At 50.3% G+C, this 22,810-nt stretch overlaps 1 long non-coding RNA gene across 2 annotated transcripts in view; it reads right to left on the bottom strand.

The window, feature by feature from the left end:
• The window catches only part of LOC311580575, a 62,219-nt gene extending 39,611 nt beyond the window's left edge, over positions 1 to 22,608 (bottom strand). The window contains exons 1-3 of one of the 2 annotated variants that reach the window (XR_014773514.1): positions 22,341 to 22,608; positions 1,620 to 1,657; positions 1,008 to 1,107 (exon numbers count right to left, since the gene is read on the bottom strand). This is a non-coding gene — a long non-coding RNA (uncharacterized lncRNA). The remainder of the gene's footprint in view (positions 1 to 1,007; positions 1,108 to 1,619; positions 1,658 to 22,340) is intronic. The other variant, XR_014773515.1, reaches the window with a different exon arrangement.
• Between the last annotated feature and the right edge of the window lie 202 nt (positions 22,609 to 22,810).

The raw sequence follows: 22,810 nt of genomic DNA, 5'->3' as shown, positions 1-22,810 counted from the left end.
TACGTGAGCACTGGCTTATGGGTCAGCCAGGTCCAGGATGGGCTCTGGCCCAACTGCCCTGTGACTCCATCTCCCACACCCTAGCTCTCCAGGATCTGAATTTTCCTTCTAATTGGAAACAAAAATTGGATATTCTTCGAGACTACATAGATTGGAAATTAGCCCAGGTCAAAAATCTCAGCTAGCTATCAACGGACACAAAATTAGACATTCGGCAGGGCGAGATGGCCGAGCGGGTAAGGGCACTTACTGCCAAGCCTGAGGAACTGAGTCCAATCCCTGAGACCCACATAATGAAAGACGAGAACCCCAGCTGAGAATCCGTCCGCTCCCGAGGCTGAGCAGGGCGGGCCAGGGTAAATGCCGGCTTACCATCTCTACCATCATCCGGTTTGGTCATCCAACAAGAAGAAATGAATATGAAATTCCAGCAATAAGAAATGAACAAAGATTGGAGCTGAAGACCTGAAGTGCTTGCTTTTTGCCCGTTGACCAGATACAGTAGAACCATCTGCATTATCTATGCAGCATGGGGCTTTTATTATTTTTACCTAAAGATGTCTCTTTTTGGTCATGACAAACGTGTTTTTTAAGGGAAAAAAAAAAGGCCTGGTTTTTCTCAATACACCTTTACTGGTTTTTAAATTGTTTCATATCTGGTCAAGTTGAGATTTTTAAGAACTTCATTTTTAATTTGTAATAAAAGTTTACAACTTGATTTTTTCAAAAAAGAAAAAGAAGTCAACAAACTGCAAGCACCTGTTAATAAAGGTCTTGAATAATTAAAAAAAAAAAAGAAAGAAAGAAAGAAAGAAAGAAAGAAAGACGAGAACCAACCCCAAAGGTTGGCCTCCATCTGACCTCCATCTGTACCCCACGGCATGCCCATACCCCTCCCCCCACAAATAAATAAATGTAAGTTTAAGCTTAAAAAATTAAACAGCCTTCACACACCTGTTACATTGGCAAAAAGGAATGCAAGCAAATCAAGAATGGTGCCAACCTACCTGAAATTCTGTAATTTGGGAGAGGGAGCCAGGAGAATCAGGAATTCAAGGTTATGCTTGGCTACACAGAAAGTGGCAGTCCAGTCTGAGCTACACGAGACTGTTCCAAAGACAAAGAAAATAGAACAGGCAAACAAGCAAAACCCCAAGTAAACAAAATAGATAAAAATAGTAGGGTATGGGCATAGTCCCAGCATAGTTCACTCCTGTGACCCCAGCCTCTCAGGCAGGAATAGCCAGAGGCCTGCCTAAGCTACAAAGTGAAACCTTGCTTCAAAAAGAGAAGAGGTTCGGAAAGATGACCAAACAACTAAACGCGCTTGCTGCTCTTGCAGAGGACCTGGGCTCGGTTTCTAGTACCAACACGGCCCGTCACAACCACCCTAACTCCATTTACTGAGGACCCAAGGCCCTCTTCCGGCTTCTGTGGGCATTGCATGCACATGGTGCACAGACATGCAGACAGATAAAATACATGTGCATATAAAATACATAAATAACTTTTTAAGAAAGGAAAGAAGTCAGGGGAGAAAAGGGAAGGAAGACAGGAGAGGCAGAAGGAGGGAAGATGGAGAAGGCAGGCAGGCAACACAACCTTGGGAAGAGACAAACCTTGCTGCTCCATTGCTCCAGAGACTGGTCCACAGCTCCTGCCAGAGAGAACGAGTCACACCCTTCAACCTGGCAGGTTGTCACACATTTGGAAATAAATCCTAACGAAATAGCACAAATGGAGAGAAGCAATTCTCACTAATATGGCTACCCGGAATGTGAAATAAATTGGAAAAGGTCCAAACCAGTCATCCTGCCACAGAACCCACGTGTGAGGCAAGTGGTACCCTGCCAGCAGCAGCCACCAGCTGCCTCCCTGGATCTGTCTCTCTCCCCCTTGGCAAAAACATCAGCAGGGCACACAGTTGCCCAGAACACACATTCCATTTCCCAGCATCCCTTGCAACTAAGTGTGGCCTTGTGACGAAGTCCTGGCCAATGGGCTAAACACAGGACAGTCCCAGGGAACAGCACAGTTCAGATGTGACCTACTGCAGCAACAGAGATAAAGTACGCCATTCCTGGTGTCTTCCTCCCTCAAGCTGCCTGGAAGGCAGACATCATAGTTTGAGGCTTGGTAGCCATCTTGAACCATTGGGAGGAAGTCATCTGTTGAGAATGGCAGAGTCACCCACAAGAAGGTGGCTGAGCTCTGGATCATGGGAATCACAGCTTTGGCTCTAGACTGTTTACTTCTTGGACACTGTCACACAAGAAACTAAAGTGAGTATCTGCTTAAGTCATTGTGATTCTGAGTTATCTGACATTTGTGGCCACACAAACCCCAACTGCTACAATCACATAGGGAGAAAAAGCGATAAAAGGAGAAGGAAAGAAAAATGGATATTCCATTTATGTAATATTGGGAAGGGGCTTGGGACTATCAGTAACAGTTTTTTCCTTTGCACTGCTGGTGCCACTAGGCCATGTTGAGTTAATAAGAATCTCCCTGAGAGGATGTGGTGGCATGTGCCTGCAATCCCAGAACTTGGGGAGGTAGGGGCAGGCACATCTCTGTGAGTTCAAGGCCAGCCTGGTCTACAAAGTGAGTTCAGGACAGACAGGGCTATACACAGAGAAACTCTGTCTCAGAAAACCAACAAAACAAAACAAAACAAAAAAATCCCAAGAGTCTCCCTAGTCCCTGAGGACTTCAAATCACTGAAGTGAGTCACTTTTTATTTCTTTGTTTTTTTGCAATATATATATATATATATATATATATATATATATATATATATAAACACAAAATGGATAGTCTAATTATGTAAGGTATATATTGGGAAAGGTTTTGAGATATATATCTATATATCATACACATGTATGTAATATACATACATACACACACATTTTTACTTTGTGTGCCTGTGTGTGGCTATGTGCACCTGCGTGCAGGTTCCTGCAGAGGCTAGTAGAGGATTATGCACTCCCTGGAGCTGGAGTCATAGGCAGTTGTGAGCTGCCCATCTTCCCAGCCCCTACCATGTGAGTTCTTTCTTTCTTATTTGGTTTTTCAAGACAGGGTCTCTCTGTGCAGCCTTTGCTGTCCTGGACTCGCTTTGTAGACCAGGCTGGCCTTGAACTCACAGAGATCCGCCTGCCTCTGCCTCCCGAGTGCTGGGATTACAGGTGTGCGCCACCACGGCCGGCTCCGTGTGGGTTCTTACTCCTAGTGTATCTTATACCTGGCCAGGAAGGGGCTACCTCAAGACACTGGCTGACAGACAGCCATCTCTTCTCTGCCAGACAGGCTCTGGAGGGTCTCACGCCAGGAGTGATAGGGCTGGGTCCGGAAATGACACCACTCTCCCGCTCACAGCACCAAGACCAGAACCAGCTCCAAGACCCCACAGTGGAGAAGATCAGGGGGGTGTCACTGCAGGCCCAGATGGCAGAACCTGAGCTTGGATTGTGCTAATGAAGGTCACAGATGCGTAGTGTCATTTACTAGTGTGAGCACTTGTGAAAGAGTGTGTAGAAATTTTCCTTTCAGACGGGAAAGGAACAGTCTGTGTTTCCACAGCCTTCTTCATTCTTCTGCCACTATATGCTTCTCTGTGGGGTCAAGTATGCAGAGGCTCTCACGGCGTCGGGAATGCCGGCGAGCCTTTCCCAGGGCTCGACTTGGGGCTACGTGATCACAGGAATCGGTGATGCTAGGTTCTCTCCATCCTGACAGAGCCCCCCCGAAGCACACAGGGTCCCTCCTGGTATTTTACTAACCCATTTGATGACCACAAACAGGCCTTGAGGTCACTGCTGCTGTACCCATTTCACAGACTAAGAGACTGACTTGTGACTTCACACCAGTTTGTAGGGGTAGAAATAGGAGAATTCCTCCTACCCCTGTCTCTTCCTCCTCTCTCGTTTGAGACCCCTGGGTAGCAAAACTCTCATGCTCCCTTGCCTCGCTGCCCCCCCCCCCATGTCTACTTAAGATAGAGCTTGAAAAAACAAGGAAAGAGATGGAGCGAACGGTCCCATCCCAGTTAACTTGGGACCTGCTGAGCCTCATGGCTTTGCCAGGGCCCAGATGGTCCCCGCCCACTTTCAGCCCTTTTCTGAGCATACATGAAGGGTCACTAAGTTCTTGACACTGAGTCTGGGGAGATTGTTCAAGGGGTGAAGTATCTGCTTACAAAACATCGGGACTTGAGTTTGATTCCTACCTAGCATAAAAGGCTGGCATCGTGGCACTTGTCTATAACTCCAGCACTGTGGGATAGGGCAGAGGCAGGAGGATTCTGGGAGCTGGCTAGCTCACTAGTCTACCTGAAATGGTGAGCTCTGGGTTTCATGAGAAACCTTGTCTTAAAAAAAAAAAAAAGGTGAAAAGTGATAAAGGAAAACTGAATGCTGCTGATTCTGCCCTTTATACAAACATATGTGTATGGGCCTGCACACACATTAATGAAAAAGTGAGGGAGCTTGACACCCCCCCCCCCTTGGCTCCCAGTGTCCCTTCCTGGGCTAGTTACTGCGCCACAAAGGGAGGGAGACAGATGAGCTGACGAGGGTGGGGCAGAAGACAGATTACCAGAGAAGCCAGCCTGGAGAAGTGGACAGAGACAGGAGGAAGACGTGAGGAAGAGTCAAGGGCAGAGACGTGAGTGTCGCAGGCCCCCCTGTGATAGACAGGTTCCAACATCCTGCCCCCTCCAGAACAGCATTCCCTCCGTCCCCTATGGCCCCATTGTTAAAAAGTGAGCAGCAGAGGTTAGAGGTCAATGGTGGAGCCGTACAGAGGGACGGAATCACACCACACAACAGATCCACTAAATAGGTTTAATAAGGGGCTACAGGAACCGTCTCTGGAGACGCACGTGGAGAGAGAGAGAGAGAGAGAGAGAGAGAGAGAGAGAGAGAGAGAGAGAGAGAGAGAGAGAGGGAAAAGTCAAGTAGTGAGAGGTAGAGAGAGAGCACACGTGCCACAGGAAGGGTGTCTTTTATATGGCCAGGGCAGGGTCACGCCCCTGTGGCAGGTAAGCAGTGACATCACAGGCAGGCAGACTGAAGCAGAATCCTAAGACCCATGTCCTCCCAAAGTGTGTGCGGCTGTGTGCTCCAACAGCTCACGGGCACGGCCACCATCATGCCCACTGGCCAGAACTGTCTGTATGTCTTTGGAGCCCATGCTCTGGCTGCAGCAGGGTCTTCACTGTGGGAGGGCTTTCTCTCAGGAGCCTAGGAACACCCAAGTGCTTCTCCCACAAAGCAGCCATCTCTCTGCCTGGACCCGTACCCAGAACCTGCCTCTGTGCTTCGTGTTAAGACAATGTCTTCTTGTAGTCTAGGTTGGCCTCTGACTGGAAATCCTCCTGCCTCAGGGAATCTGGCTGAGAGGCAAAGCCACAACCCATTCTTGGGGGGGAGGAGTGGGGGGGCAAATAGGTGCAGAGAGTCCTCTGAATGTGGCTGGTCACTCTTGTCTTCTGGAACATGATCCGTCTTGGCCACCTGGAGGATTTGGGGAGGAAGGGGGCCCGGGGCTGGGACCTTATGTTTAAAATTAACATTCAGTAAAAATCGACCTCATTTTTGCGCGGTTTTATGAATTTTAACAGTCATCGATTCATGTCACCACCACTGACAGTCAGAAAGACATTCTGTCACCCAGAAAAACTGCCTCCGCCATCCCCTTGCCCAGGATGGGCACCTGAAGGGAGCTATGTGAAGTACAGGACCTTCACAATGATATGTTTGTGCGGAAGGGCCTGGTTGGCCTTCTGAGGGGACAGTGTCTCCTTGCTGGGGAGGGGAGCCCCCCCCTTGCCCCGCCCTTCTCCAGCCAGTCTTTTTGGACAGATTCTGAGCTTGCTTTTTCAAGCTTCCAGCGCCCCCTCCCCCACCAGGGGGGTAGGTTCTAAAAACTTCTTTTGGTTCCTGGGGATCAATTTCTTTCTCACCTGAGTTGCATAGAGTTTTGCTTATTTTATTTTTATTTATTTATTTATTTATTTTGTGGGTTTTATCATTTACATTCTGAATGCCTGGGCCCTGAGGAATTCAGATAGAGTGACATTAGAAATGAGGAAACCTCCCCCCACCCCCAGACCAGAGGTAAATGGGAGCTCTGAAGAATTTTAAGAAAACAAAACAAAAAAAAACTCAGCCCCAGGGCTGGTCCCTGGCTGAGGTGACTGGGGTGGCTCCTTGTCCGTGGTTTGGGATGGAAAAAATGCTCTGAGAACCTGGAGCCTGCCCCACCTGCTTCTAACAGCCCCATCTCCCTCTGACCTGCTTGGTACTGGTCCCAGGCCGGGCCCAAAACCAAATACACGCCTTGCTCAGTCTGGAGCCCCATTGGGGACGTTGAGGGGGGGGGCGGGGTGATTCGCAACTTGGGCCCCCTGCGGGCTAGAGCCAGGCTGCGCAGGCGGAGGGGCGGGGGCGGCCGCCCAACTCCACCTCCGTGAGGTTGGTGGATAGGTTTCCATGGAAACAGCAGCTCCCAGTATCTCCAGAGATTTGGGGGAAAACTGGCTCTAAAGGAAAAAAAAATAAAAAATAAAAAAAATAAAAAATCACCATGATCGTTTCGGGGTGGGGAGCCCAGCTTGAAGGAGAGGGTGAGGGGCCAAGGAAGGGACAGCAAGCTGGAGCTTTGCGGCCCACTCCGGCTTCAACCCCTCAGGCCTGGAGTGAAGGCAGCAGAACCCCAGATCGAGGAGATGAGGACCGAAGTCCTTTTCCTCCACCCACTCACAGCCGTGGTTCCCGCGTCCCTCCCCCTGCAGCGCCCCTGCCCATCCTCCAGCCTCAGCGCACTGTCCCCGTTTACTGCCTGGGAGGGCGGGGAGGGGATAAGAGGAAGACACAGACGTGGGGACTCTTGCTGGGGAGTTAATCAAAGTGTCTGCAACTTCTCCTGCTCCTGTCCCCTCCCTGGGGAGAGTCGGGAGGAGGGAGGTGGGGATCAATCTGCCAGAGACTGATGGAGGGGCACGCCAGACCTGCTAGCCCCGAGGCATGCAAAGACATGAAATCAACAGGAGCTCTCGCCTTTTAAAATGACTTTTTTCCAGCAGTTTCTTCTTTGGGCAGGGGACCCCTATTTCTACCAAGAATCTGCCCCAAATTCCTGGTCCACTGTGAGCCCCGTTCTGGGGAAAGGATCCTCCCGGATCTTCCTGCATTTAGGGGATCGCACACAAATAGCTTTTCATTCATTCATCCTCTCCTTCACTCATTCAGATGGCAATGATTAACTGCGTTTATTTTGTGCCAGGCACAGGTCTCATTGCTGGTGACACAGACAGGGTTTGGAGGGAGGTGGTGGTGGTGAGACACAAAAATTCCCAAACCTTCCGGACCTTATACTTTGCTAAGAGACACAGAATAACATGTAAGTAAAAACAGTTTCGAATATAATGAATTCTCTTGGAGGTGGTGGGAGTCCGGACAGAAACTGGTGAAACTGGTGACAGTTACAATGTTTATTTAAAAGGCCTTGGGGCGGCCAGGTTTGGTGGCACACACCTTTAATCCCAGAACTCAAGAGGCAGAGGCAGAGGCAGAGGCAGGTGGATCGCTCCGAGTTCCAGATCATCCTGGGCTACAAATCGAGTCCAGGACAGCCAAGGCTACACAGAGACACCCTGTCTCGAAACCGCTGCCCCACCCCTTGCCCCAAAGGCTCTTGGGAAAGGCAATGCTGGACCTCTACCTGCAGGAGCAATGGATGGATTCCCCAATTCTACTCAGCCACTGGTGCAAAGGCCCTTGAGGCCAAGGGGTGCCCGACATTGTGTAGGGGTACAAAGGGGACCAGAGTCTGCAGAAGAGAGGGCAGAGAGGCATGGTACGAAAGGCAATGGGGTGCGTGGATGGATGGGACAGAGGTTCTCAGACACAGTCTCGTGTATACCACCTAAACTCAGGAGAGTTGTGAAGACACCTTCGCCTCACCACTTCTATGACCCTGTTTAGTTCTCTGTGTCCCCTTCTCTGTTGCGGCTGGACTCTGAGAAGGACGTATGACTGGGCCCGTGCAGCACAATGCAGAGCAATGCAGAGAGGGATCCGACTCAGGACCACACAGTCAGGCCTCAACCTTGCTCCCTCTCCCCACCCTCAGGGGGCACATGATGCACTCACTGTGGTGCATGCATGTGCGCACACGTGCGCGTGTGTAATTAAGGTGCCAACTTAACAACAGGCGGCTTTTCCTTCTCCTATCACCTCCTGGCGTGAAACAAACCGTTCAATAATTAATTGGCAAAGATGAACCTGGCCTTAGCTGTGCTGGGGGTGGGGGTGGGGCAGGGGGTTGGAGGGCAGGTAGGGGTGGGGCAGCCACAGCCTCCGCAGAAAAATGGCCTGAGAAGTGATAGTCCTGGGAGAGGAGGTGGGGGGTGAGGAGCTCAGTGTGCAAGGTCCCTTTTGGGAGCCTGGGGACACTGGGTGGCAACTGCTGGGATTCATGTTGCTAATTCCTCAGTAATTACGTTCCAAATTATTCCAAACTGGGTCTGACAAGAGGGAAAATGGACACCAAGGCATCTGTAGGGTATGGTCCAGGAGAAAGAAAGAGACGCAGAGAGCGGCCTGTGGGGACAGAGATGACAAAGGGGGACACAGCACAAAACTAAAGGGTCAAGAGAGGTGTTGGGACAGAAGCCGGCAGTAGAGGGGCCAAGGCTGGGTTTGGAGGTCTGTGACCTGGTGTTGTGTGTGGCTGGGGTAAGTCCCCTCCCTTCTCCTGGCCTCAGTTTGGCCATCTATAAATGGTCTCCAGAGCTCTTTCTACAACCGATAATGCTTTTGTTCCAACTTCAAGATGGAGCCTAAATTCTGGTATTTGGGAGACTGAGGCAGGGGGATCATGAGATAGTAAACTATAGTAAACTTCTGGCTAGCCTGGATCCACGTAGTGAGGCAATGTCTCAAACAAACAAATGAACAAAAATCTGGGAATGACTGCTAGTGGTGTGTGTGTGTGTGTGTGTGTGTGTGTGTGTGTGTGTGTGTGTGTGTGTACTCATGTGTGCTCACACAGGCTTCATCATCACCATCTGTTCAAAACTACACTGTTCCTTGCCTGAATTTATCACATCTGTTTCTCCTTCTGTCCCCTGTGTGCCCCGCTTCCCTGCCCAGGATATTTTCACGGCAGCCAGAGGGATCTCTGACAGTAAACCAGTTCATGCTGCACTCTACGAACGAACCCATTTACATGGTCCAGCCCAAGAGCCAAAGCTCCCAGGCAGGTTCTGAAGTCTTGCCTGATGTGTCACCTTGCTCGCTCTGGCTGTATTGGCGCATTGTCATTGCTTCTCCTGCCTCGGGACATTTGCACTCACTATTCTCTTGGCATGGAGCGTTCTGTCCCCACATGCCCACATCTTTTCCTTTGTTCAGGTGTCCCTCCCAGACGGGCATCCTTGGATCACATCACTGAAGTCACCCACACTCCTTCCCAGCTACCACAGTGCTCCTCCACCTGTGGGACAGACCCCTGCCTACATGTCTACCTATCTGTCCACTCTGGAACATTAGCTTCTTTGTTTGTAGCTGAATTCCCCCAGCATATGATCCCCCCAAATTTCACCTCAGTCCTAGAAGCTTCAGGTGGGTTAGGTCAGGGTGTGGTGGAGCGGGTAAGGTCAGGGGATGGGCATGGTGGGTAAGACTGATATGTAAGGTCAGAGGGCGTGGGGTGGGTAAGGTCAGGGGGTGGTGGCAGGGCAGGAGGTAGCTGAGGACAGAGTGATGCCCACTGAGCCCCCTCTCTCTCCCAGCTGTCCAGGCCCTTGTGGTGACGGGAAAGCCCTATTCCTGGGATGTGCCCGCGGAAGCCCAGGCCTGATGTCTGCTCCTCCCCATCATTTAGAGCCACAAGAAGCCTTCCAATTGCTGCGCGATGGGGGCCAGTTAAGTCAAATGGAGTCTGTCAATAGAGTGGAAAATGAGGCAGGCATTTAGCAGGCTGAGATGAGGATTCTGTCGATACGGGAGGGCTGGGGATGAAATGTGGTTATGAGAGTCAAGGAGGCTGCTGCGTCACCTCTCAGGCGCACGTGGGGTCTCTCTTCCCACAGGCAGCTATGGGGCCCCCGGCGAGGACATGGCATCCTCTTGGGCACAGAGTACGGGTGAGCGGCCAGAGCTCTGTCAGGCTGTAAGGAGTTGGGCCAGTAGGTAGCTGTGCACATCTGCCTGGAACTGTGAGGAGGCCCTGCACTGAGCCCTGGCCCTGGTTCTGTATGGCTGGGAGCTGGGGCAGTCCCCGAGGGGTTGGGAGATTCTTTCTCCCTCATGGTGCTGTGGGGGCCATCAGAGTCTGGAGGAGTCATTCTATGGTGCCATTATTAGGTATTAATAATTATTAGAATATACGGACATGCAGGCTACTGGTTAAGAACACGATCTCCCCGGCTGGGATGTGGCTCAGTTGGTAGAGTGCTTGCCTAGCATGCATGAGGCCCCGGGTTCCATCCCCAGCACTATATAACCTGGGCATGGTCACACATACCTGTAATTCAAGCACTGGGGAGGGAGGCAGGAGGATCAGGAGTTCAAAGGCATCCTCTGCTACATAGCAAGTTCAAGGCCAACATGGACTACATGTGACCCTGTCTCAGGAAAAAAAAAAAAAGGTGGTGGAGTGGGGGAGAGCTCTAGAGCAAAGACACTTCTGCCCTTGAACCAGCTCTGAGGCTTAGTTTCCCCTAGTGTAAATAAAGGTGGTAGCCGGGAGCTCATGCTGCATCTCTGTGAGGGGTGATGCCCCAGCCTGCACAGGTGGACTTGCACAGTGCTCACAGGCAAAACGCCAGGCTGACTTAACAGCAGACCTTCTGTCCGGGACGGTTCTGGTGGGTAAGGTGACAAGGTGGTAGTGTGCGACTTCCGAGGACTGAGCAGGAGCAGCAGCTCCCCCCTCTCCCGGGGTCTGCTTTACCACCATCTTGGACGTTCATTTGCATACCAGCTTCTCCCCTGAATGTCCTTTTCTTCCCCAGGCCATCTTTTTGAAAGGTCCTGGGAGTACCTGACACGGGCCCTGCCCACTCCTGGATGACCTCATCCTAACTCTTGGGCACATTTAACATCCTGCTTCTGAGAGGGCCAAGGTGCAGGGAGCGGTGGTTACAGTGTCAACGAGCGCATCTGAGGGGGACAGAATTCAACCTGAGAGCCTGAATGTCAGTGGCTGTTGCTGAGGGCAACAGAGGGACTACACCTCTCCTGAGAAGAGCTGAAGAGCCTCCTAAAGGAGGGGCGCTTGGGTGGAAGATGGAGAGAGAGTGGGGTGGGGGGCTCTCCACGAAGAGGTACACGGAGCTTCAGGACCCTGGCGGAATCTAGCTGGGTTCAGATAAACGAGGCTGTTATTAAAGTTTATTTTAGTGCACAGTTATTTTTGTGCAGTGTGAAAATCCAGCGGACATTTCAGACGCCTAGCAAGAGCTGGTGCGGCCCAAAAGCTATCTGAACTCCTCTCCCTGTGGAGCAGAGTCTAGCAGATTACCAGCCTTGAGGGCCTCCAAAGCATCCAGGAGAAAGTCAAAGTGGTCAGGAAGGGGAGTCTGGGGTGCACATGAGAGACTGGCAACACCTCACACCTCTTCTCCTGCGGGGACCCAAACTGCAGAATCTTTGCAAAGGACCTATGTGAAGATGCCAAGGTTGGCCTGGCCAGGGAGGGGCTGGCAGCCTGGGTTTAACGTGAGAGCAGGAGAGGGGTGAAGAAAGAGGGCGTGGTGTTGGCTGGCCCTCCTCTCTGAGTAGCAGGGAGGAGGGGGTGGGAAAGCTGCCCCTGCCTACCCTTCCCTCCCCTACTCCTGTCTCAACCCCAGACCAGAGAGGTTTACTCATATTCAAAGTGGGCATGGGGTGGTGGGGGAGGTGGTGGGGGGGAGGGGGCACCCACCTGGATACCTCCCCCTACCCTGGCAATATAGTAAGACAGTCTCCATCCTGCTCACCCTACAGTGGTGCCAGAAAGGCCTGAGACCTGCAGAAAGCCCTTTCTCTCCTTGGTCAGGTGGAAGAGATCCTCCAGCACTTATTGCATGCCTACTGTATGCATGTTCTTTTGTGCTTTCCTTTGAAAATACCAGACATCTACCCAAACCCCAGCGCACGGAAATGCAGGTCCTTTGATTCCTATGAGGATATTTTCCTCTGTACTGGGTCTTTGTGATCTGGTGCCCTGGAAAGCTCTGAGACAAGAGCTTTGTACTTGGGAAGTTTAATGGGAACATTGGGCCGGCCAGACACCTGTCGTTGGGGCGAGGTGTCCTGTGGATTCTCCTCTCCCAAGGAGGAAGCTGGCTTTGGCTGGCGTTCAGTGCAGGGCAGCTCCCTGAAGAGGTCTACTGCTGACTCCCCAGTCTACGGGGAGGAGGCTGACAATCCTCGCATCTACTCTGCCACCCCCAGAAGAAAGGACCCACATCCAAGGATCTTATCTGAGCACTCTCAAAGATAAAGTTCAAGCCACGTCATGTGGCTCATCGGAGTCCTGACTGTAAGAGATGGTGGCGCAGCCATCATGATGGAATTCTGTAGGGACTGTGCCTGTGCTCATGGGGGCGGTCCCAAGACAAGGCACAAGGGACAGGGTAAGGGGGAGTGGCCCGAAGAGCGGGTGACTTAGCCTAGGAGGTTGAGTGCTGGCCTGGTGTGTATAAATTAGCCATGGAGCCAGGTGCCTGTGACTGCAGAGCTCTCAGAGGCGGGAGGAATCAGGGCCATCCTCAGCTTCTTAGGAACTTGCTGACTAGCCTGTACTGCATGAAACCCTGTCCTGAAAAAAAAATTTTTTTTTCAGGACAGGGTTTCTCTGTGTAGCCTTGGCTGTCCTGGACTCACTTTGTAGACCAGACTGGCCTTGAACTCACAGCGATCCACTTGCCTCTGCCTCCCAAGTGCTGGGGTTAAAAGTGTGCACCACCACTCCCAGACTCCCTGTCCAAAATTTTAAAAGTGTGGAGGCTAAAAACATGTTTTTGTGTATGGATTAGGCTTATTATTATTAATTTTTTTGTTTTTGTTTTGTTTTGTTTGTTTTTTTTGTTTTGGTAGGATTCACAAATGTTTGGGATCAATGATTGTTTTCTGATTGGGTGACAGGTATCTAAGGGTTGGAAGAAACAGTGATGTTTTTATGTTTAATAATAAGATATAAGGCAATAAGATAATAAGAGAATAAGATGCCAAGGTAACAGATGTTAGAATATATGACGTTTATTAAATGAGCATGGGGAGAGAAGGAAAGGGGGCAGGGGTACCCCAGAGAGAGAGAGAGAGAAAGACAGACAGACAGACAGACAGACAGACACACACACACACACACACACACACACACACACACACAGGAAGACAGAAAGAGGTAAGAGAGAGAGGGGCAAGGTACGTCTGTCCTTTTATATACCGGGCAGGGCCACGCCCCCATGGCAGGTAGGCAATGACATCACAGGTAGGCAGACTGAAGCAGAATCCTAACAGATGTGACCTCATATTTTCTGAATATTGAAACATGCACTTAGGCCACAGAGATGGCTCAGCAGGTAAAGTCACTTGTGGACAAGCCCGATGACCTAAGGTCGATCCCTAGGACCCACTCATGTGGAAGACAACTGACCACTGGAAGGCATCCTCTGACCTACACGTGCAGGCTATGGCACACGTGCCCACTCCACCATGCACATGCATGCAATGATAATAAATGTAAAAAAATTAAAAAAGAATTCAAGGCCAGCTTTAGACACACAGTAGCTATGAGGCTAGCCTGGGCTACATGAGATTCTGCCTCAAACATATATATATGTATGTATCTTCCATCGCTTTGTGCATGACTATTTAATAATCTGCATCTGATAGCCCTGGAATCTCTTGGGCATTTGTCTTGTAATTTATGGTCTCTTCTAGCCTTAACTCATAGCGCTCAGCTTTCTTAAGCACTTTTTCATCTTCAATTATGAGGATTGTTTTTAATGTATTTCTTTTTTTTAAAAAATTCTTTATATGTGTGAATGTACGTTGGTAAGTGCACTCGAGTCCAGTTCCCCAAATAGGCCCGAAGGAGTTGTTTGAACCCCTGGAACTGAAGCAACAGGCAGTTGTGAGCCACCTAACATGAAGGTGGGAACCAAATTCAGGCCCTCTGCAAGAGCAGGGTGCTTGATTTCCTGACCACTGAGCCATCTCTCCAGCCCCGCCATCAAGGGCTTGTGTCCGATCAGAGCTGGTGAGGCACCTGGGAGACTAAGGTGGGTGGGACATTTTGCTCTAAAGAGGATTTGTAGTGACTTTTTTTGGTAGGCAAGGGACACTAGGCACTTGAGTCCTTGAGGACTCTCAGGTGGGGTTCTCCTGATGTTGATGTTGGGGTGCCCCTTCAGAGAGCCTCAAAGAGTTCCCTACATGCTCCCAAACCCCAGATCACTGTGCATGGCTGGCTGAGCATTGGGCTGTTTTGTAGAGAGGAGACTGGTGTGACTGCCCCTTCACGTTCCAGCATCAGCTATGTCTAGGTGAGAGACCCAGGCCAAGTGGGTCCTAGAAGGACTGTTGGTTACTATTCTAGTTTCATTTCTGTTGTGATAAAATACTCAGACCAAAAAAAAAAAAAAAAAAAAAAAAAAAAGAAAGAAAGAAAGAAAAAGAAGAAAAATTGCAGCTTGCAATTCCAAGTTACAGCCATTGTGGGGACGTCAAGACAGGAACTTCAAACAGCTAGTCCCATGACACCCACAGTCACGAGTGGAGAGCGGTGACATGCACTCCCACTCGGTTGCTTGCCCGTGATCAGCGCAACCTCTCCATTCGTACACAGTGCAAGGCCTCCTGCTTAGGGAATGGGTGCTGCCCACAGAGGGCTGAGCCTCACCACATCAACTGACGTTAGTAATCAAAACACGCTGCACAGATGCACATAGGCCAGCCCAGTGTAGACAGCATGCCAACGAGATCCTCTTCGCTGACAAAGCCAACCATTACAGTCGCAAAGGGACAGTGCTCCTGGGATGGCCACAAGATGCCTAGGCTTCAGTGTTTTCAGTGTTGTGCCGTGCTCCTTAACCATGTTATATGACGCTGATGCTGATGGCCTGGGCTCACTTTTTTTGTTTGTTTTTTTGAGACAGGGTTTCTCTGTGTAGCCCTGGCTGTCCTGAACTCACTTTGTAGACCAGGCTGGCCTCGAACTCACAGAGACCCACCTACCTCTGCCTCACAAGTGCTGGGATTAAAGGCGTGAGCCACCACGCCTGGCGGCCTGGGCTCACTTTAAGAAACCACAGGCTGCAGCCATCAAAGCTGCCTTCACGGAGGAAGCTCAGCTTGCCAGTCTTGAAGAGTGTAAGGAGGCAGAGACAAGGGTATAGACAGCCCAGGGTACAGAATGCAGAATCCTTCCAGTGAAGGGAGTGCAGTGAGGACCCAGACGGTGAAAGTCTCAAGTCTTGGGCTTGGTCCTGGGCAGTCCTCAGACCCACTTAAGGCTCCTGGGCAGGAAACCGGATGAGGCAGCAGGGAGCTGGGTGAACTGTGCTCCCGCAGTTCTTCACTTACTAGGGGGAATAATTAACTATATCATGCTGTTATTTTAATAGAGTTGTAGGTTTTATTTATTTATCTTTTTTTTTTTTTTTAAGAGAGAGAAGCAGGGACTATCAACTGCTCAGCTTTCTGGACTGTCAACCCTGGGCCTGGGGGAAAAGACTGAGCAGGGGACAGACCCATCTCCACAGGCCCCACCATCCGCTGCTGAGGCCGCCCACGCTTTATGTGTCTAGGCCCAGAGGGTCCCAGTGGGCTTCCCAAAGATGGGCCTTCAACCGTTAAGAGTGTCTTAAAGACCAAGTTCCTGGACTGGGGAAGTGGCTGAGTCAGGAAAATGCTTGCTGCACAAGCAAGAGGATCTGAGGATGATCCCTAACATGGGTGTAGCAATGTGTCTGTAGCCCTAGTACTTGGGAGATGATCCCTAAAGATCTCATAGGGATTCGCGTCCTCATCTCGAGAAGCTGCAAACTGACTCCCTTGGTCCCTCTTCTTGCTTGTTAAGAATGTCTGGGGTCCCCCCACCCGTGGCAAGAGGCAACAGGACAGCTTGCTGGTGGGTGGTGGTGTCCTTAAATAGTAAGGGACAGGGCTGATGGCAGTCCTTTGTTCATCCTAGCTTAGTGCATGGCTTGGTGGCGGGCTACTCCTCCTGCCCCCTTGGTTGTTGCCCAGAGGTGGAAGGTGAGTCCCTACTGCAGAAGACATCACGCACTTTACATACATGGCTCAGAAGGCCCTGAGCTGGCACTGACCTGAACGCCTCCTCCCCGAGGACTGGCTTTCATGGCACCAGAAGGCGCCACGTACGCTCCCAAAGGAGGGAGAAACCGACAGTCCTAGCCAGGTGTAATGACTGTGAGCCTCCACAAGAAAGCAGCGTGACTCCAGAACTCTAAGAGTGCAGCCGTGGCACACACAGCTCCACGGTAACCAGCGGTTCTCTAACTGAACTTAAGACAAGCTCAACCAGAGGGAAGTCATGTCCTTGTTTATCCTAGAGGGGTGCCTGGCTTGGTAGCCAAAGCTGTTAGGTACTTAGGGCACATTAAAAAGGAAGAAGAGGGGCTGGAGAGATGGCTTAGTGGTTAAGAGCACTGACTGCTCTTCCAGAGGTCATGAGTTCAATTCCCAGCAACCACATGGTGGCTCACAACCATCTGTCATCTGATGTCCTCTTCTGGCCTGCAGGTGTACAAATAGGCAGAGCACTGTATAAATAATAAATAAATAAATCTTTGAAAAAAAAAAAAAGAAAGAAGAGGAGGAGGAGGAGGATATATGGGACCAGGCTATTGCTCTCATCCTTAGCTGGCCCCGGTACTGACAGCCCAGCCAAAGATGACAGCCCAAAGATGGCGAAGTCTTGGATCTTGGAGGAGGACCTACAACCACCACTTTAATGAGCCAGCACTTATGTATTTAGCAATATATATATTTGTATTCATATTAATGAAAAAGAGGCATGAATTTGAAGAGAGCAAGGAGGCATATGTAGGAGAGTTTGGAGGAAAGAAAAGGAAGAGGAAAATGATAGAATTATATTAAAATCTCAAAAAATAGGAGCTGCAGCAATGGTTCTAGAGCAGCGTTCTCAACCTTGCTAATGCTGAGGGCCGTTGACGCAGCTCCTCATGTTGTGGAGAGCCCCAACTATAAAAGTCTCTTTGTTGCGCCAGGCGGTGGTGGTGGTGCAGGCCTTTAATCCCAGCACTCAGGAGCCAGAGGCAGGTGGATCCCTGTGAGTTCAAGGCCAGCCTGGTCTACAGAGCGAGTTATACTACAGACAAGACTACACAGAGAAACCCTGTCTCGAAAAACCAACCCCCCCCAAAAAAAAACCCAAAAAACAAAAAACAAAAGTATCTTTGTTGCTACTTCATAACTGTAATTTTGCTATTATGTAGTGTAAATATCTGTGTTTTCCTGATGGTGTTAGGCAACCCCTATAAAAGGGGTGTGTGTGTCACACCCAACAGGTAACTTGTGAGATACTGTTAGAACTGCATTCAAAAATTAGTGTGCCCAGCCCAGAGCGAGGAGTGGAATGCCATGCACTTTTAGATTTAAAAAAAAAAAAAAAAAGACGAGTTGGCTAATTTTCTTTTTTATCAAAAAGACTTTATTTAAAACAACATTTAGTATCAAATAAAAACAAATTAGAAAACGTTTAAGAACAGTGAAATACCTGTGTCTATTTAGAAGGAAGAAACTTCTAGAAGTGCCCATTTCCAGATGGCACTAGGTTTCCTCTGTGATTTTTATCTTGTTCTCATTATTGTATGTTACCTAACTCTTGAGCAGCAAAGCATTATTTTTCACTTAAATAAGATTTTATTTCTAGTTTTGTGTATATGTACATGCAGATGCAGATGCAGATGCAGATGATGTGGGTATAGTGTCCACAAAGGACAGAAGATGACATCTGACCCCTGGACGTGGAGTTACAGGCACTTGTGAAATTGTCTGATGTGGGTGCTGGGAACTCAACTTGGGTCCTCTGCAAGACTAGTGTGAGCTTTTCACCACTGAGATGTCTCTCCAGCTGGGGTTATTTTTCTAACTTTAAAAATGAAAACGAAAACAAAAAACAAAACAAAATGACAGGCTGGGCTACATAATGAAACCCTGCCTCAAGAAGACAACCTATAAAATAAACACACAAAGCTGGGCATGGGGGCGCACGCTTTTAATGCCAGCACTGGGAGGCAGAGGCAGGTGGATCTCTGTGAGTTCGAGGCCAGCCTGGTCTACAAAGCGAGGCCAGGACAGCCAAGATAACTAAGAGAAACTCTGGCCCTTTGTCCCCACTTCTGCCTGGCTCCATTTTCCCGTCTCTCTTGACTTCTCACTCAGTGGCAGTCCCCAGGCCCTCACGGGTACCAGACTCAGGCATGCACGCTCATGAGACCTTCCCAAGTTGCTGGGATTGGGGGAGGATATGGCGAAAGAAAGGCGCTTCGAAGGCCAGGCAGAAGCCAAGCCAAGAGAGGATGAGATCACGGGCGTGTGTGTGTGTGTGTGTGTGTGTGTGTGTGTGTGTGTCAGGAGTAGCTCCCTAAATCCTTGCAACAGACACACTCCTTGATGGCACGGGGGCTCCGCTCGCTTAGTTTCATACATAGTCAGGACTTGTGGGCATTTCATTTGGCGACCAGCTCTTCTTCCCAACCTTGTGAAACACACACAGGCGCACAGGCACTCACCCCACAGCATCAGGTGCAGTCCCCTCTCCTATGGACTCGGGGAGCAGAGTCTTTGAACAGGGAAGGACCAGGCAGCTTCCTCTCCCAGAGAAACCCCAACGCATTGACACCCAGAGACATTCACAGGAAGGCTCCTATCAAGACCTTGTGACAAGTGACAAATCTGGGGACAAACGCATTTTCTACCATGAAATAACCTCCCCAGCAGCGGAGGGCCACACAGCAGTGAGAGCCGCAGCCTGACCCTGGTGACTTTCACTACTGTCACCGTATGGATAAGTACCACGTGTCTACCAGATGTACCACAGGCTGGCCTCCGCTCTCTGTGTAACTAAGAATAACCTTGAACTTCTAACCCTCCTCCTGCCTCCGCCTCCTCAGGGCCAGCATGCCTGGCTTGAGGGAGCCCTGGAGATGGACTCCAGGGCTTTGAGCAGGCTACACCTCCCAACTGAGCTACAGCCCCAGCCCCAGGGCACAATCCGGTGTGGATATAATTTATGTAATTTTTAAACACCTGTTTTAAATACGGGCTGGCATGTAGCTCAATGGCCACGCCCAGCATGCAGAAGGCTCTAGGCCCGGCCCCCGGCATTTGGGCCAGTGACGTGGGATGAAGAGAGAGAGAGCCAAGGGGGACGTCAGCTGGGCTGGGTTCATAATCCATCGCTGAGGAGAAAACTGCCACACAGCCCGGCAGCTCACGGCCCCACGCACTTATTATCTCCGTTTGAGAGGAGGATGTGGGCTGTTAATGTGATGGAGTACATTGATTGACTCTTGAACATCGAGCCAGCCTGACATTCCCGGGATGAGCCCCATTCTGCTGTGGTGTGTAACTCTTTTTGTGTATTGACGCAGTCACCTGCCTTGTATTTTGCATAATATTTTACGTTGTTAGGTTCCTGAGGAATGGCGGGCGGTCTTTAGGCTGCTTATCCTGTCTTTCTCCTGCTTAAAAACAGAGGCCATCTCAGCCCCATAGAGCAGTCACGATGTATTCCCATCTCTCCTGTTTCTAGGAAGAGATTGTAGGGTAACCATGACATGTTCTTTTAATGTTGGGTGGTATTCACCTGAGAAAACATAGGGTCTAGGTTTTTCAGCTTTAAATTTTTTTTTTTAATTTATACTAGATACAGGATGGTGTTGCTCATTTATTTTTGCATGCATTTTTGGTAATTAGTGAATTGATTGATTGATTGATTGAGACAGGGTCTCACAGTGCAGCCAGTAGGAACCTGATATGAAGCCAAAGCTGTGTATCACAGAGATTCACAGAGACCCACCTGTCTCTTCCTCCCAATTGCTAGGATAAAGGTGGGTACTACCACCAGGAGTGGTGGCGCACGCCTTTAATCGCAGCACTCGGGAGGCAGAGGCAGGTGGATCTCTGAGTTCGAGGCCAGCCTGGTCTACAAAGTGAGTCCAGCACAGCCAGGGGCTCTGTATAATAAAGAAACCCTGTCTCAGAAAAACAAAAAAGCAAACAAACAAGCAAAAAGGTGTGTGCCACCATGCCTACCTGTGCATTTGTTTTGGGGCACTCTTATGTACCCCAGCTAGCTTTAGACACACTATACCGCCTAGAATTCACAGGTGGTAGCTGCCACAGAGGTGCTGGGAATCGAAACCAGGCCTTCTATAAAAGCAATAAGCAATGTCGGGGCCATTTTCATTCAAACCAGCACTTCCACCGACCTCCAGGCTCTGCTACTTGAAAGAACAGTTAAGCCAAAAAGCTTAACATGCCATTACCTCTAGCAGAAGGCGCCTTTCATTTGAGAAACTTATGTGTGTACCGTAACTACAAGGCCAGAGGCTTGCTGACCCCTCGCCCACCTCCGCATCATAGGGTCTTTCCTCTCTGGCTCCACTGGGCTCTTGGGCAGAACAAGGGAGATGTAGGGGGGGGGGGGTGAGAAAGAAGCCACAGGCATGAGCTTACCCCAAGAAACTCACAGAACTGACCATCACTTACTATGTCCCTCCCTCACCTCCTCTACAGCATCTAAGGTGGTGAGGTATGGCTCCCATAGGCTCATACATTTGAATGCTTGGTCCTCAGTTGGTGAAACTGTCGGGCAGCCTCCTCCTTTGGGATAAGGATGTAAGTTTTCAGCTGCTGCTCCAGCACCAATCCTGTTGCCACGGTGATCACGGGCTCACCCTCTGAAACTGGAGCGCCCCCAATAAAGTCTTCTATAAGCTGGCGTGGAGTATTACCACAGCAAGAGGAAAGTAACCAAAACGGAAGTGGACCCAGGTCCCGCCTCCGCACTTCCTCCTCCCCTTCGTCCCCCCCTTCCCCCTCCCCTCCTCCCCCCGCAATTTGAGTACATCTCTGGACTCATTGGTACAACTTGAACTCTGCTGTAGTTGGGTCAACAGGATGTGTGTGTGGGGGGGCGGTTCCTAAGGTCCTTCATCTCATTAGTTGTCCACAGCCCCCCCACTCCCACCCCCAGGAAGGGGGTATTGTTCAGATCTAGTTAAGAGGACATGGAGACTCTCAGCGCTTTACTTGTAGCCCGTGGGTAACTTCATTCAGATCTTTCCAAGCCTAAAGCTTTGTCTCCCTGGAGGAAGAGGGAAAGGACGGATAAAAGAGGAGGAGGAAGGTGAGGAGAGTTAAAAGGAACAGACCTCAGAGCTTGGAAAGGCGGAAGTGGAGGAAGATCAGGGAGCTGGGGCTGGGAAAAGCACGTGGATATAACATCGTGTGTGTAAAACAGGGCTCTGCGGCAACACCCAAGCTTCAGACCCACACCACTGAGATAACCCCCCAGCCCCCCGCCCCCCACCCCCACCCCGCCGCAATTTCTCCTTTGTAAGACTCAGGACCAATCCTCCTTCACTTCTTCAGGCTCTAGTTTACCTCCTCTATGAGGCACCTTGCGGGCTTGTGCTAAGGATTAAATTAATCTCGGCTGTAAGCACGTCTAGCCCAAAAGTCCCCTGAGATCATCCGGGATCCATTTCAGGCCCCTGAAACCCGAGACAGGTACCCCCATGTGCGCATGCCCACCACCATAAAGTTGGTTTATGGAGGAGGCACAGAAAGGATGCACCACCGTAAATAAAACAATTGTAACGGCACATCGCAATAAAAGTCCTGTGAGCACAGCATCTCCCTCCTGAAAGAGTCCAGGAGAATAGTTTTGGACCACAGTTGACTGAAACCGCAGGAATTGAATGAAGCCAGGCACAGGGGTGGCCCACTGTACCGGTCAGGGTTGGCCAACAACTTTGCTTTGTCGTGTCTTTCTCTGTCACCGTGCAGATTCATTTTAGCCACTCAGGGAGGGCGGGGGGGGGGGGGGGAGGGGAGATGTCCCAAAGCTCCAGGTTGGCTTTGACCTCTCACCTAAGGTGCCACAACTCCCAAGGCTCCCTTCCAACTCTCCTCTTCCACCTCCTTGCCCCCTCCCTTGTATGGGGGGGGGGTGAGGAAGATAAGAACCACCAGCTTCAATTAAAACGGAGTCGCTTGAACAATAATGGAAAAGTAATTGAGCTAAATTGAAATGTAATTGGAAAAAAAAAAAAAGTCTTGGCTTACCATGGATTTGGAAATCAGGCTGGGGGCAGGGACCTCTCCACTCTGCAGCCTTCATGTCTCACCCAGCAGGGCACCTCCAAGACTCCTCCGCTCCTCCTCCCACTCCCAGGCTTCTCCAGATCTCCCTGAGGCTCCTCCCTTCCCCTCTCTGCCTTGTTACCCAGACAGTGCTAGCTGTGCCTACGTGGCCTTATGGCACCGGACTCTGTCCACAAGCACCTTTGGCTATCGTGACTAAGGGTGAAGACCCGAAAAGTCCTGCTGAGATTTAGATTCTGTTCATATAGCATTCTCTGGTCTAGTTAAAGGCTCTAGTCCCCCTGTGTGGTCATCCTACCCCGGACCCACCCACCCGAGCAGCGCGCAGAGGCGCAGAGGCTTTGGAGCAGGGAGCAAGATTCTTTTGTGACTACCCAGCAGCTCCCTACCACCTGGCAACCCTGCACGTGGCCTGGGGGCGGGGCTACCTC

Source organism: Acomys minous, assembly GCF_964271855.1.
Source record: "Acomys minous genome assembly, chromosome: 13".
Taxonomy (NCBI): Eukaryota; Metazoa; Chordata; class Mammalia; order Rodentia; family Muridae; genus Acomys; species Acomys minous.
This window is presented reverse-complemented; position numbering and strand designations above follow the sequence as displayed.